The 15016-nt window shown below is 39.2% G+C and overlaps 1 protein-coding gene across 1 annotated transcript in view; it reads left to right on the forward strand.

Annotated features, from left to right (window-relative positions):
- Positions 1-15016, forward strand: part of LOC111053198 (beta-alanine transporter) — a 208593-nt gene that overhangs the window by 136375 nt on the left and 57202 nt on the right. The gene's annotated exons all lie outside the window — the stretch shown is intronic.

A 15016-nucleotide genomic window follows, 5' to 3' on the forward strand; every position in this document is an offset into this window, starting at 1 on the left:
AGTCAAACACTAATGCCCGGTCTACACGACAACGATATTAGCGCAAACCTGGCAGGCGAAGTTTGCGTCGTGTAGACGGGAGATCGTTGTAAATTTCTGAGGTTTGAAGGTTTGTGCTTTCTTCGATCAATCTCAGCCAGTCTTGCGTCAATTTGCGTCAGTTATGATCGAGCGCTCGAGGCAGAAGGAACTGAGGCTGACCGCTCTTATCTTAATTTGGTGATGGTAGAGTCGTGTATTTCACAATTTTATTCGTGCATTGAAATAAGTGAGAAACGTTTTCATATTCTGTTTTATCCTATATCCAGTGTTACAATGAGTGACAAATGTGAAGTATGTTCCAAAGTAGTGAGTAGTCGTCAGTCGAAAATACAGTGCAGTGAATGTAGTAAAATCTTTCATGGAGGCTGTGTACAGATGTCTAAGGATGATATAGACTTTCTCAGTAGCAACAACGAAATTTGGCGTTGCGACCTGTGTAAGAAGAGCAGAAGGAAAAGCATGCAGGTAGAATCATTACTGAGCAGAGACGAAATCAATTTGAAAGACGTTTACAACCTTCTTCAGGAAATGAGAGAAGAAAACAAAAATCAAATCAAGGTTTTGGATAGAGAGTAAGGGAAATCAGTAGAGTCATGTCATTAGAATATTGAAGAGCTGAAAGGAATGATATCTAACCAACTAAATATCATCAACGAATACAAAGCTAATTACGAATCATTGATGACAGAAAACTCCAACCTAAAGAAGAAATGCAACGACCTCGAGACTCGTTTAGAGGACCTGGAACAGTATTCGCGGGCAAATAGCATCGAGATTAACGGAATCCCTAAGGATAAAAATGAAGACATCATTCAGATCGTGAAAAACGTTGGTCATGGACTGGGCGTTCCGGTGCAAGAACAGGATATTGTCGCATGTCATCGCCTTGGTTCTCCAAATAAAGACGGGGTGCGTACTAGGGGAATTATCGTCAAGTTTTTGAGAAGATCAGTGAAAGAAATCCTACTCCAACAAAGAAGAGTTAAACGGAATTTCAATACGAAGGACATTGGTATAATGGATCGAACGACCGAGGCTGTTTATATCAATGAAAGCCTAAGCGTTTCGCGACGCAAGGTTTTCAACGAGCTGAAGATCATGAAGAAAGATAACCTCCTCCAATACGTGTGGGTGCGAAACGGAAAGGTGCTGACACGAGCGCATGATGGAGCCAAAGTTGTCGCTGTTACAACACTCGATTAGGTGAGCGCCCTAAAACTAAAGAATACAGGTAAACAGTTATCGCCCTCCAAGCAGAAACAGCTGATACAGATAACAAATTCACGACCGAAATGAACAAGACTCTTACTAAATGTATATTCAGTAATTATGAAAATAATTTAGTCCTTATCCATCAGAATATTAGAAGTTTAAGAAAAAACTTTGATCTATTCCTAATTAACATGCAAAATTTAGAGAAGGTACCCGACATCATGATCTTGAGTGAAATATGGATAGACATTAATGAAATAGATTCTTACAGAATCCCAAACTGTTATTTATTCGAAATGCAACAGTAGAATAAGAGCTGGCGGAATAATAGTATTTGTTTCCGAATCTTTGTCTAGTGATAGTATATCTGTTGATAACTTCCTTTCTGCCGATATTGTTAGGGTTTAAATCAGAATACAAAAAAGTGTATCTCTAGAATTTGTTGCTATCTATAGACTGCAAGAGTTCACGATAAATTCGTTCAACGAAGAATTAAATCCTTTCCTTGAAACGATTAAAAGTGCAAACCTTATCGTAGCCGGCGACCTTAATATAGATTTTTTACACCCAACATCAGTCCAAGAGATTAGAAATATAGTAAATTCACTCAGCAATCGAAAAGCTCCTGGATTCGACCATGTAACCCCTGTTATTCTAAAACATGTTTTACCTGATATTGAAAATATTTTAGTCTACCTATTTAACCTGAGTCTCAGTTCTGGTTTGTTTCCCGAGATATTGAAAAAAAACTATAATAAAACCTTTGTACAAGAAGTCTGACAAGAATGACCCCACAAATTATCGCCCAATCGCCCTTTTGTCTCGGTTTTAAAAAATCCTAGAGAAGGTTGTCAAGGCCCGCTTAGTTCACTTTTTGTCAAAACACAATTTTTTTAGTAATAACCAGTATGGTTTCAGAGAGGGATCAAATACTGAAAAAGCTTTGCTCGACTTCATGACTAAAGTATATGGGACACTCAATGGAGACATGTGTGCTGGAATATTCGTCGACATTATGAAAGCGTTTGATACTGTCGATCATTCTCTTCTTTTATCAAGAATGAATGAAGCTGGAGTTAGGGGTGTTGCACTCAGCTGGTTCCGTTCATACTTGTCCGGAAGAACACAAAAGACTAAAGTCAATCAAAGTCTCAGTAATGTAGGAACAGTCGAATTCGGTATTCCTCAGGGATCCGTCTTATCGGGGCCATTGTTTCTCATCTACGTAAATGAACTATGCAATGGGTCATTCAAGGGGGAACTTACTGCCTTTGCAGATGACACCGCTCTTTTCTATCGGGCCAAAACATTAGAAAAATTACACATCGACATGCAGCATGATTTAGTAGGGCTGAGATGGTGGTTTACAAACAATTTTATGATTATGAGTCCCAAAACAAAATTCATGATCTTCAGTATTTCAAGATATATCCGTTTTCCAACGCCATTGAGGTATCATAGCCCATCTTGTACCGATACCACTATCTGTGATTGCCCCCAACTTGAACAAGTCGAAGAAATCAAATACTTGGGGCTAGTACTAGATAACAAAGTCACATGGGAAAAGCATCTGAACTATTTGAAACAGAAACTCATGAAATACATAAGAGTATTCTATCTCTTAAGATCAGTGTGTAACTCCATTCTATTAAAGTCTGTATACTATGCTTTGATAAATTCTAAACTCGAACATAGTCTAGCGTTGTGGGGAGGAGCATACACTGTAATCCTGAGGCCGATAGTTGTTTTACAGAAATCTTTCATTTGCATTATCTCCTTCAAGGCAAAGTTGGATCACACAGCACCTCTCTTTAGAAAATTAGCTATACTTCCATTGAAAAATTTATATGTCTACAAAGTGCTCAGGAACTTCTTTGATAGAAGCGTTAATGGCAATGAGTATTTTAATTTGAAAAACAATAATTTGAGAAATAAATACGAAGCTTGTATACCTAAGCCAAATAAAAGTCACTTCATGAAATTTTTTTCTTATTTGGCTCCAAAGTTCTAAAACCTGCTGCCCTTGGAGATAAGGCAGTGCAAGATAAAATCAAGGTTTTTGAGAGATTTGTAATGGAATGTGAGAATTTAGATACTTTTTTTAGAATTCTCATGTAGACTTGTATATAATAATATTGTACAATATACCTCGAAGCTAAAATTGATAAATCATCGATACTGTTATGTAATATGTGTCACTTCATATGCGACTGTCGGCCTCAGTAGCTACATTTTAGCGCTATAGTAATGTAATCAATTTTATATCACCATCTCAAACAGGTTTAGTACCTCGAGATGCAAATACTCAATTATTGGCAATGCATTTTATTTTGTAATAGTATTTACTCATGTTGTAAAATTTGTATTGCTTTTATTATGTATTTTGTAAGCTGTTGTAATTTTATATTTCTGCCAATAAAACATTTTCAATTTCAATTTTTCTAGGAAACGATTATGTCTCATCTATCCATCGAAACCTAAATAGCTTCAAAAGAGAATTCGCGATTTCAGATTCGGATTCAACACCCTCAAATTAAATATGTGCGTGGTCAATTCTCAAAAATACTCAAAAACAAGGAATATTTTTTAATGGATGATAATTATCTCATTTACTCTATAGTAATGTAATAGATATAGTTATTCACTCTTCACTTGATAAGCAGTATTCTTGATTATTATTATTGAGGAGAAGGAGGAGAAGTGGGAGGAGGAGGAGGAGGAGGAGGTGGAGTAGTTGAGGAGGAGGATGAGGAGGAAGAGTAGGGTGAGGAGGAGGAGTAGGTGGAGGAGGAGGAATAGGAGTAGGAAGAGGAGGAGAATGAGAAGGTGTTGGAGGAAAAGGAGGAGGTGGAGGAGTTGAGGAGGAAGTCAAATAGTTGTAGGAGGAGGAAGAGGAGGAGTAGGTGGTGGAGAAGGAGGAGTTGAAGGAGAATTTGAAGGAGGAGTTGAAGAAGGAGTAGGTGGGTGAGGAGGAGGAGGAGGAGTAGTGGGAGGTGTGGTGGAGGGTTGAGGAGGTGGAGGATGAGGAGGAGGAGGACGCTTGAGTTACTATTCATCTCAAGTTTATAAACACTTCAAAGACTTCGTATAGAATTTATATATGGTTTAGTTTATAATGCAGGTTTGTGTTAAAGTTGGTGTCGTATGAACAGAGGTTTGAACAAACTTGGCTCAAAGCCAGATTTGCGTAAACCTGGCTCTGAGCCAAGTTTGCGCAAATATCGTTGTCGTGTAGACCCGGCATAAGGCTCAACTCACACTTACGCGACTCATGCCCGGTTGCAGAGTCGCTACAATCATAAAGTCACTCATAGTTAACAGAGCCATAAGTTAACAACTTGCCCATGAATAGATATTCGTTGCAGAGTCGTTTGCTAGACCCCTTTTAACTATGGCTCTGATAAGGCTCACACATAAGTCACACTGCTGCTCATACCACTTTTTGCGTGGTATGCTACTATCCAACTAATGTATTGGCAACGAGGAAGGAATCACTGTGAACAGTTCTTCCAAACCTCCAATCGGATGACGTCACAACATGGCGCTTGTTCATCACAACACTGCTGTCTGCTTGTTGTGTTGTTTATGTTTGAAGGTTACGAATCAAGATCGTAAACTGCAGACTAATTTGTAATTATTTTCAGTTAGTTTGATTTTTTAATAGCTAAAAAAATGAATTAAGTAAAATAGAATTAAAAAAGAGGTGGAAGTAAAATAAGTGACTGGTGTATTTATTATAGTATAATATTAATTAATTTAAAAAATTGACCAGAATTATTTCATTGCCTTCTGGCATTTTGATATATCTTGGAAGCCAAGCAGCCAGTTTACAAGATATATTTCTAATGACTCTGCATACGGTGCTAATGATAATAATTGATTATTCAAATTTATTAAAAATTGTATTACATTTTCGTTCAAGCTACTCGAATAGTCAATGATATTTTATTCAGTTTATTTACACTTTGACCACAGTTTCAAATAGTTAACGTTATTATAATGTAATCAACTACTATGTATGATCATTTTCGTCTGTCTTTTAGAACATGCAAACAAGTCAACATAATCTTAAAATACACTTGGCGCGAACGTATAGTGGATTTATAAGCACGATTTTGGGCATTTGAATTAAGAGCACATTTAGTTATTGGTAGCTTCAGATGACGTCATCTGCCTGTAGGGTTTTCGTCTCTGCAACGGAAAACCCTGTTTTTGGCGCGCTGTTACCTATCGGCAGAGCAATAGCTAACAGAACGTCTCTGCAACGAAATTGGCCTGTTAAATAGTTAAGTCCGCGCTGTTAACTATGGGCGTCGTTATTTGTCGACTCTGAAACCGGGCATCAGGTCGAGAAGAGACTCGACTCTAGTAGAGAACATGTGTTTCCAAATGGTGACACTCAGACCAGTCGATTCTAGTCTCCGCGACCTCACCATTCTAAACACATGCCCTCGACTAGAGTCGAGTCTCTTCTCGACCTGAGTCGCATGTGAGTTGAGCCTTAGAACAATAAATTAGTCATGCAAAACTCATATTCATCACTGTAGATGAATTCTATATTGAATTGTTTTTGGAAAAATACTATTCACAATTTCAGGTTTTCCAATCCTGAAAATCCCGGGATTGACGCTGAGAAATCCCGGGATTGCTGGGTAACAAAAATGAGTATCAATACTGAAATGAAGTGCATCTAACGGGTGATTCTCATAGAACATAATCTCATGAACCTATGTCATTGTGCGAAATATCAATGTGAGGACAATGTAGTTGGTGATGATGGTTGAAGCTGAAACTTAGGTGTTTTTTACAATACAAGGATCATTGTTGTCAGGTATACCTGGAAATCTGTATGTGATGGAGCGCTCTACCTGATCTCAGATTGTAGAGCGTAAGAATACGCTCAGAAAGATTTCGAATTAAACATCTAAATGGTAACTATCGGAAGATATTGTTGATCAAAACCTAAAATTCTTCAAAATTGATTTTTTCTCCAAATTTAACTCATTTCTGAAATATCATAATTCGGTACTCATTGCAGATAGAGAGTTCCGAATGATCTCATTTTATTCAGAATTTTATAATCTAAAAAAAGGCGGAAGCAAAGTTTTCTTTCTGACTACGAGATTTGGCAGAAATAGCTGAAAACAGGAAAATGAACTGAAAATACGAGGTTTTTGGGCCATTCTGTATCTAGCACAAGGAAATCTTGCATGAAGGAATTGGTTCTAGTCTCCTCTTATGTACCAAAATAATATATTACAAAATCAGAACTTCAATATAAATTGCATGCACCAATGTATATAGTGACTAGACTTATGTTAAATCCCACACCCAATTTAATCTGTGAAGCTTTTCTGATTCTATGTATGTGAGAAAAGTGAGGTAAATCAATGAAAAATATTATAATACCAATTTTCTGTATGTCTTTCTGTCCTAGTTTAGTTTACAGATTGATGGTTTGATAAATTCATCCAGTTTAGTCCATATATAGTTTGAATTGGTTTGTTTTTTCAGATTGATTCCTACATAGATTGCAAGTTTGATGCCTAGTGAGATCGGACTCCCCCATTATATATCATCATGAAGCGTAACTACACATGAAAATCCATGATCTTTTCAAATAAACTACGAGTTTTCCAGGGTTTCTTTGGAATCTTCGAAATACTTTGAGCCTTGAAAGCTTTCGTCAGCCAACAAAAGCTGCCGAACTTGGCTTTTGTCGATGGCGAAACTAGTAAGTGTATTAGACGGGAAAATCGTGACAGAAATGACAAGATGAAGATGCTAGTTGTACCGAGAAACGTATTCAAAACTTCGCCGACAGCGTAATTCGTGCACAAGGAATTATTGGACCAAACTAATGCTCTACAATCATACTTGATATAGTGAACGTATATGAATGATATTGTTGCAGTCAAGAGGATGCAGTGTTATAGTAATGAACAAATGATAACTTCAATCTTATCAGCATAGTATTCAACAAGAATATTGAATTCAACAAGGTGGTATTGTATTCAACAAGTATTCAATGTCATGTCAGGTATATCATACCTCACGTTTAAGTATTTAGAGTTTCAAAACATAATACAGGCTTATAAAACAATGAATTACCACCGGTGTTTGGGTCCTCTTGCTCACCCATTCTGTATATCAAGTTACACCCAACAGTATACTAGTAGTTCTGTGAACAGTAGACCTCACGCAGTATTCTCATCCACAAGTACCTGATTCAAACTATAGACCTTATGGAAATACAGCAGTAGACTGGCTTCTCCACACATCTGTGTAATCACTTGTCAGCTGATTTATGATGAATAATTCTATAGTCTGCTTTTACTTTCCTTGCCCTATTACCATAGGTAAGGACAGTATTGCTTTCCAAAAAAAATCTGGTGGCGCACTCACACAACTTTCCTTGCCGTTATGAAAATTGATCACCTGACGCTAGTGTTCTCGCGCATATCAAGTCTACTTATAAACAACTAGCCGTCAGGCTCGCTTCGCTTGCCATATCCGTCTAGCAAGGGGGCTTCGCCCCCTGGACCCCCGACTGGATCGTCCAAGAATGAGATCAGCAGGATCGCTTCGCTCGCCTGCATTTTTCATTTGAGCATTTTTATCATATGTCACGACAATCCAGTCGGGGGTCCAGACTAAATGTATGGCTAAACGGATATGGCGAGCGAAGAGAGCCTGACGGCTGGTAATATAATATTCCCAGGATTGAAGTAGCAGTGCCCAATCAATTTTTCCGCGATAAATGCATTTAAATCTTCAACTTGGTGCCAACCTAACAAAGTCAACTCAACTTAATGCCAACCTGACAAAACTATTAATTTAGTTGCCAGTTTAACAACTGTTTCGAAGAGGTACTCTATCTAGATTATAGTTCTATAATAACATATGATGTAAAATTTCAATTATAATAAATTAAGAAATTGGGAGAAGAAGAATATACATGCTAAAAGACGAACTTTAAACCCTTAAAAACAACCCTAAGAGTTAAAATATTGCCAAAAGATTTCTTAGTGCGAGAAAACATACGAGGTCTGCTATCTCTTCATAGTGAATCATTTAATAGAATCAACAGTTGCCAACAGTTTGCAATTAGATAATCACATTTTCTCGAATTTCGTGCTTATTTTCAATTTTAGGTGAAAATGTTACTGAACATTAGTTGTAGAGATTCTCATACTGAATCTTTTCCACTCAATTTTTTTTGTTTAAATTGTATCTGAAGCCTGATAATTGAGAATCTAAAATCAAACTTTGCATAGATGGGGCGGAGCTCCAGAAATTTTTTTAGATATAGGACTTGTGGCAGTTGATAGAGCTTATCGATGACTATTTCAGGTATAACTTTAATCAATATCGTTGGAGCCGTTTTCGAGAAAATCGCGAAAAACCCTGTTTTTGAAAACATTTTCGCCATTTTAGCCACCATCTTGAATCGCATTTGATCGAAATTGTTCGTGTCGGATCCTTATATAGTAAGGACCTTACGTTCCAAATTTCAAGTCATTCCGTTAATTGGGAGATTAGATATTGTGTACACACACACACACACACACACACACACACACACACACACACACACACACACACACACACACACACACACACACACACACATACAGACCAATACCCAAAAACCACTTTTTTGGATTCAGTGGACCTTGAAACGTATAGAAATTTAGAAATTGGGGTACCTTAATTTTTTTCGGAAAGCAATACTTCCCTTACCTATGGTAATAGGGCAAGGCAAGTAAAAATTAAGGTACCCCAATTTGTAAATTTCTAGACGTTTCAAGGTCCCCTTAGTCCAAAAAAGTGGTTTTTGGGTATTGGTCCGTATGTGTGTGTGTGTGTGTGTGTGTTGTGTGTGTGTGTGTTGTGTGTGTGTGTGTGTGTGTGTGTGTGTGTGTGGTGTGTGTGTGTGTGTGTGTGTGTGTGTATGAGTGTTTGTGCGTCTGTGAAAGATTTGAAATTTGGAACTTAAGGTTCTTACAATATAAGGATCCGACACGAACAATTTCAATCTAATACAATTCAAGATTGGCGAAAATGTTGTCAAATCCAGGGTTTTTCGCGATTTTCTCAAAAACGGCTCCAACGATTCTGAACAAATTTATACCTGAAATAGTCATTGATAAGCTCCATCAACTGCCACAAGTCCCATAGCTGTAAATATTTCAGGAGCTCCGCCCCATCTTTGCTGTTCTGAACAAAGCTCAGGCTAGAGCTACCAGAGGACTGTAATTTACTATTCAAATAATCAAATACAAACAAGGGGCAAAATTTAATCTTCAATTTGAGCCAGGTTATTTGTACAGTTACACTCTGCATTAATGAACAATAAGAAAGAGCAAAAACTCACCAAATTCATTCCAATCTTGACTTCTTGCCCTTCGAAGCCTTTATTAGGTGTTTTGGTCAGGTTCAGGGTGGGACGAAATCTGGGAAGACAGGTTATTGCTTCCGTGCTGCCTTTTCGCATTCAACTTGCAGGCTATGCACTGTGTTTTGAACAAAGCTCAAACTGGATTCTTTATAAATTCAAATCCGACTCCAATTAATTCAACTCAATACTATTTAAACTGTTATATTCTTAATTCACACACACTACACTCAAACAATTTACAAGAACTTTCTGATCGAAATTACATGACAAACACAAATTCGGTCTTGCAAAACGGGCTGACGAGACAAGACTGAAGGCTTTCAAAAAAATCCACAATGCCAAGCAAGCAGGACGGTCTGCGCTGATGCAAACACAAGCCTGCTATTGGCAGAACCACAGTCTGGCATTCTGTCGCTACAATTCGAGTTCTCCAAAAAACAACACAAAGAAAAAAATGCAACAATCACAACAACTATTGAGTTGGGAGTGGATATAGTTTTGTTACTGGTCTTTTATAAATACCAGTTTTTAGGCCAACACTCGCCACTCGAACCTTGCCGTCACTTCCCGGAAACACTTGTTCAATGACACCCAGTGGCCACTGCAATGGAGGTGTGTTTGGTTGGTCAACTACCACAACCGTTCCCACACCGATAGAAGTGGGTGATTTCAACCATTTTTTACGACTTTGAAGTTCGTGCAGGTACTCTCTTCTCCATCGGTTCCAGAACGATTGAATAAGTTGACTGATCAATTCATACTTGGTGAGACGATTCACAGGGACACTGTCCACGTCCCGCATGGAAAACGATTTCAATGGTGTTAGAGTCAAAAAGTGTGCTGGTGTTAAAGCCAGCGGTTCACGCGGATCCTCACTCAGTACACACAGCGGGCGGGAATTCAGGACACCTTCAATCTGCACCAATACAGTGTTCAGTTCCTCATAGGTGAGAAGTTGATTGCCAATTACTCGGAACAGATGCAACTTTACAGATTTGACATTTGCCTCCCACAGACCTCCAAAATGCGGCGAACCAGGGGGAATGAATTTCCAATCAATTTTGTGTTCGGCGAGTTGACTAGTCAATGTGGTTTGAAACTCGGACGAGTTCAAGAGTTGAGATATTTTTCGCAACTGTTCCTTGGCACCTACAAAATTATTACCACAATCGGAATACATCACACGACAGGGTCCATGACGTGATGAAAAACGATGAAACACAGCTAAAAACATGGGCGTTGATAGATCCGATACCAACTCAATATGTACCGCCTTTGTTGCCATACACACAAACAGACAAATGTAGGCTTTCAGAGCAGAACACAAGGATTACGACGTCTCGTTATAGTAATACGCAGAGGACCAGCGTAATCCACACCACAATTTTCAAATGGTTTGCATTTTGACACTCGACAAGCAGGCAGGTCACCCATTTTCGGAATAATTGCATTGTTGCTAGGTCGAATACGGAAACAACGATTACACTCAAAGACACAAATACGAATAATAGCAGACAGTATTCAGAATTTCTGTCTGATCAAGGACAACAATAACGAAGGTCCAGCATGACAATTCTTCTTGTGATGATTATCAATTAACATCGATATGAAAGCGTTGGATTTTGGTGAGATCATCTCATGACAAGTCTCAAATTCAAGTCCAGCATGAGACAAACGACCGCCGACGTGAATCACACCTCTATCAATGAATGGAGACAGGCGACCTAGGCGCATAGAACAATCTTCTCCCTTCTCTAATTGCACAAATTCAGATGAAAAATGTATCTTCTGTACCACTTTAAATAGATACCTCTCAGCAACATCGAAAACTGATTCTTCTGATTGGGGTAAGATTTGTAAGAATTTGAGAACAAGAATTACAATTCTCAAAAGACGACCATAATCTGAACAACGACCAATGAATATATTGCATTGCTGTTACAATCAGGAGATTTTGTGACTGTCAACACTGATAGTTTTTTCGCCTCCGGTGGATCCACTATCTCTTCCATTTGAGTTCGAATGGGCCAATCGCATTCGTCCTCTGCTATCCATGATGGACCTGAGAGCCACAACGGAAAGTTCACAAGCTCAACTGGTGATAAACCTCTAGACAAACAGTCAGCGGGATTTTCAATTCCGGCAACATGCATCCACCCCTGTATACAAGAATCCTGTATTTTTGCAACGCGATTACCAACAAAAGTTTGCCATTTCGCGGATGGAGGATTAATCCAACACAAGGTGACTGTAGAATCAGAGAGTGCGACAATACGAGACACATGACAACGTTCACTAATAATAGTGACTTCTGAATTCATGAGTTCTGCCAACAAGAGTGCCGCACACAACACCAAACGAGGTATTGAAACAACTTTAGATGGTGCTACCTTGGACTTTGAACACAATAATACAACTCTTGGCTCCTCGCTCTCATTCTGCGACTTCACATAGATAACTGCACCAAAACCAGACAATGATGCGTCACAAAAACCAATCAAATTGATGAGAATCCTGAAACAAACCAATGTGACGTGGAACAGCAAATTTCAACAATAGAGGCAACTCTTTTTGACAATTCTCTCAAAGAGTGCATATAGACTCAGGCAGCTTCTCTTCCCAATCCACTCCCAATTTTCACAGTTTCTGGACAAGACACTTTAGAAATAATGTAAATGGTGACAAGAGTCCAAGTGGATCATAGATACGAGCCATCACTGACAGAATAGAATGCTTAGTAGCGACGACCTCACCACTCTTGACTGAAAACTGAAACAGATCAGTACTAGGTTGCCAATTCAATCCCAAGATAGCCAAAGAGTTGTCTGCTTCGAAATCCTTGTACGAAAACGATTTCTCTTCCTCCGAGAATTACTCCAACATTGATGGTGAATTTGAAGTCCACTTTGTGAGCGAGAAACCTCCTCCCTCAAACAGCTGCTTGGACTGACGAGACAGCTCTGCGGCCTCTGACTCTGTGGCGACAGATGTGACTAAGTCGTCCATGAACATGTCTCCTGGTATTCTCGCCTTGGCTGCTGGAAAACGATCTCCATCCTCCTCTACAAGCTGGTGGACGGTGTGAAGCACCAAATATGGAGAGCTTGAAACACCAAAAACAACACAATTGAGCTGATAAATTTTGATTGGATCCTCCGGCGAAAATCTCCACAATACACGCTGATAATGATGGCAGGAATCCTCCACTAATATCTGTCGATACATTTGTTTAATGTCGGCAGTTAGTGCGATTGGGAACAAACAAAAATCAACTAACAAAACAAAAATGTCAGTCTGCAATTTGGGACCAGCATGAAGAACCTGGTTCAATGACAAACCAGATGATGTTCTGGAACCAGCATCAAATACAATTCGGATGGGCGTGGTAGTGCCGCTTGCTTTCACGATGGCGTGATGCGGTATGTAGTAACCACCTCGGTCTGTCTGATCTGCTACAAGCGACATGTGACCCTGACGTAGGTAATCGATCAATATTTCATAATGTGAAGTACGAATATTGCTGTCAAGCTCTAGTCGTCTCTCCAAAGTCAGCAGTCTACATTCGGCGACAGCATACGAATCTCCAAAGCTGCTGGGCGGCTCTGCAAATGACAAGGCAACAACAAAACGACCAGAATTCACACGATGTACAGACTTCCGAAAATTTACCTCACACTCCAACTCTTCCGGTTTTAGTTGACAGCTTGGTGCAGGGCACGATTCCAACTCCCAAAAACATTCCACAAAACTATCCAACGATGGACTACTAACGAATGGACTACAGATGGCTGTAAAACAATCTGACACACTCGTTGTTGAAGTGAGAATCGGCGCTCTCCCCATCAGAATGTGACCAAAGACACTATTAACAGTCATCAATTCATGCGATTCACCTGTACTAGGACTCCCACGTAGCAAGTGAGGAACTAACGCCGCACCAATGATGCCAACTATTCTACTAGGAAGGTAGAATTTGTCGTCAGCCAGTGTGAGATTTTCAAGATGATGAAGTTTGGATCTGTTGATTTCACAAGAAGGCAACTTGTCGATGATTTTATCTACCACTGTGGCATCCATCGAAAACTTGACAGTAGGATCCAACTTCGACTGAATCGACACACAAGTACGACCTCAAACTTCACTAGTACCACCACCGAATCCACGAACAACGGTTTTCATGGGCTGGAATGGTAGTCTCAAACGCCGACACAATTTGGCTGTAACAAAATGACACTGACTCCCGGTGTCAACCAAGAAATGAACATCACAAAGCTGATCATTACAATCTCGAACATGTGCAGTGACGGTCGACAACACAACAGTCGAATTTTCTACATCGTTGGATGTAGAACAACAACTAATAGGTGATGTGCCACCTGCCTTGGAATTCGACGAGGACGCAACACCTTCATTGGAACTTGATCTGGAAAAGTGTAATAAAGAATGATGAGATTCTCGACATTGAGCACACTGAGTTTTACTACGACAATTTCTACTCAAATGATCCACATCAAGACAACGAAAACAACAAAACTTTCCTTTAATCAAACAATAATGATCCCAAGGAGTCATTTTCAAGAAACTTTCACAATCTACTAACCGATGACCCGGTTTTGAGCACTTCAGACAATTGGGATTTTTACTAGATGCATCATTAGATGAATCATCAGATTGAACCACAAACACCTTTGATTTATTATCCTTTTTGTGCTTCATATTAAACGATTCAGTCTGTTTCTCATCAGAAGGAAGAGTCTTAATTTGCTTTTCAATGAAATTGACATAATCGGTATAAGTTGGCATAGCCTTGTCACGGACGGCCGATTCAAAATTTCTACGAGAACTTGGATCCAGCAATCTCAAGCCATGATAGAGGAATATTGAGTCTGACAAATCAGTGAGTTGCAATCTCTTCAATGCATTGATTGAACTGCAAAACCCATCCAAAATCGCAATACAACCTGCCTTTGATTCTGATTTTATTGGACGAAATTCAAAAATTTGTTTGAAATAGGCATCGACTTGCACCCGTGAATCGTTATAGCGGGTCAATAATGCCTGCCAAATTATTTGATAATTGTTAGCCAATGGTGGCAAATGACGACAAATATTTGCTGCTTGTCCAGTAAGTCTACTCACAAGATATTGGACCTTCTGCTGATCGTTCAAATTCTTGTTGTCATGTACCAATGCCTTAAATAGTTCATAAAACACCGACCATTGAGTCTGGTTCCCATCAAATTTCGGAAGGTCGATTTTAGGCAGTACCAACTCGGACACGTCCAGCTGTGAACTAGCTGCTGTAGCTGCCGAAGATTGAGCAATAGTGACAGTCGCCTCTTTCTGTTTGAGAGTGTTAGC

Source organism: Nilaparvata lugens, chromosome 5 (genome assembly GCF_014356525.2).
Source record: "Nilaparvata lugens isolate BPH chromosome 5, ASM1435652v1, whole genome shotgun sequence".
Taxonomy (NCBI): Eukaryota; Metazoa; Arthropoda; class Insecta; order Hemiptera; family Delphacidae; genus Nilaparvata; species Nilaparvata lugens.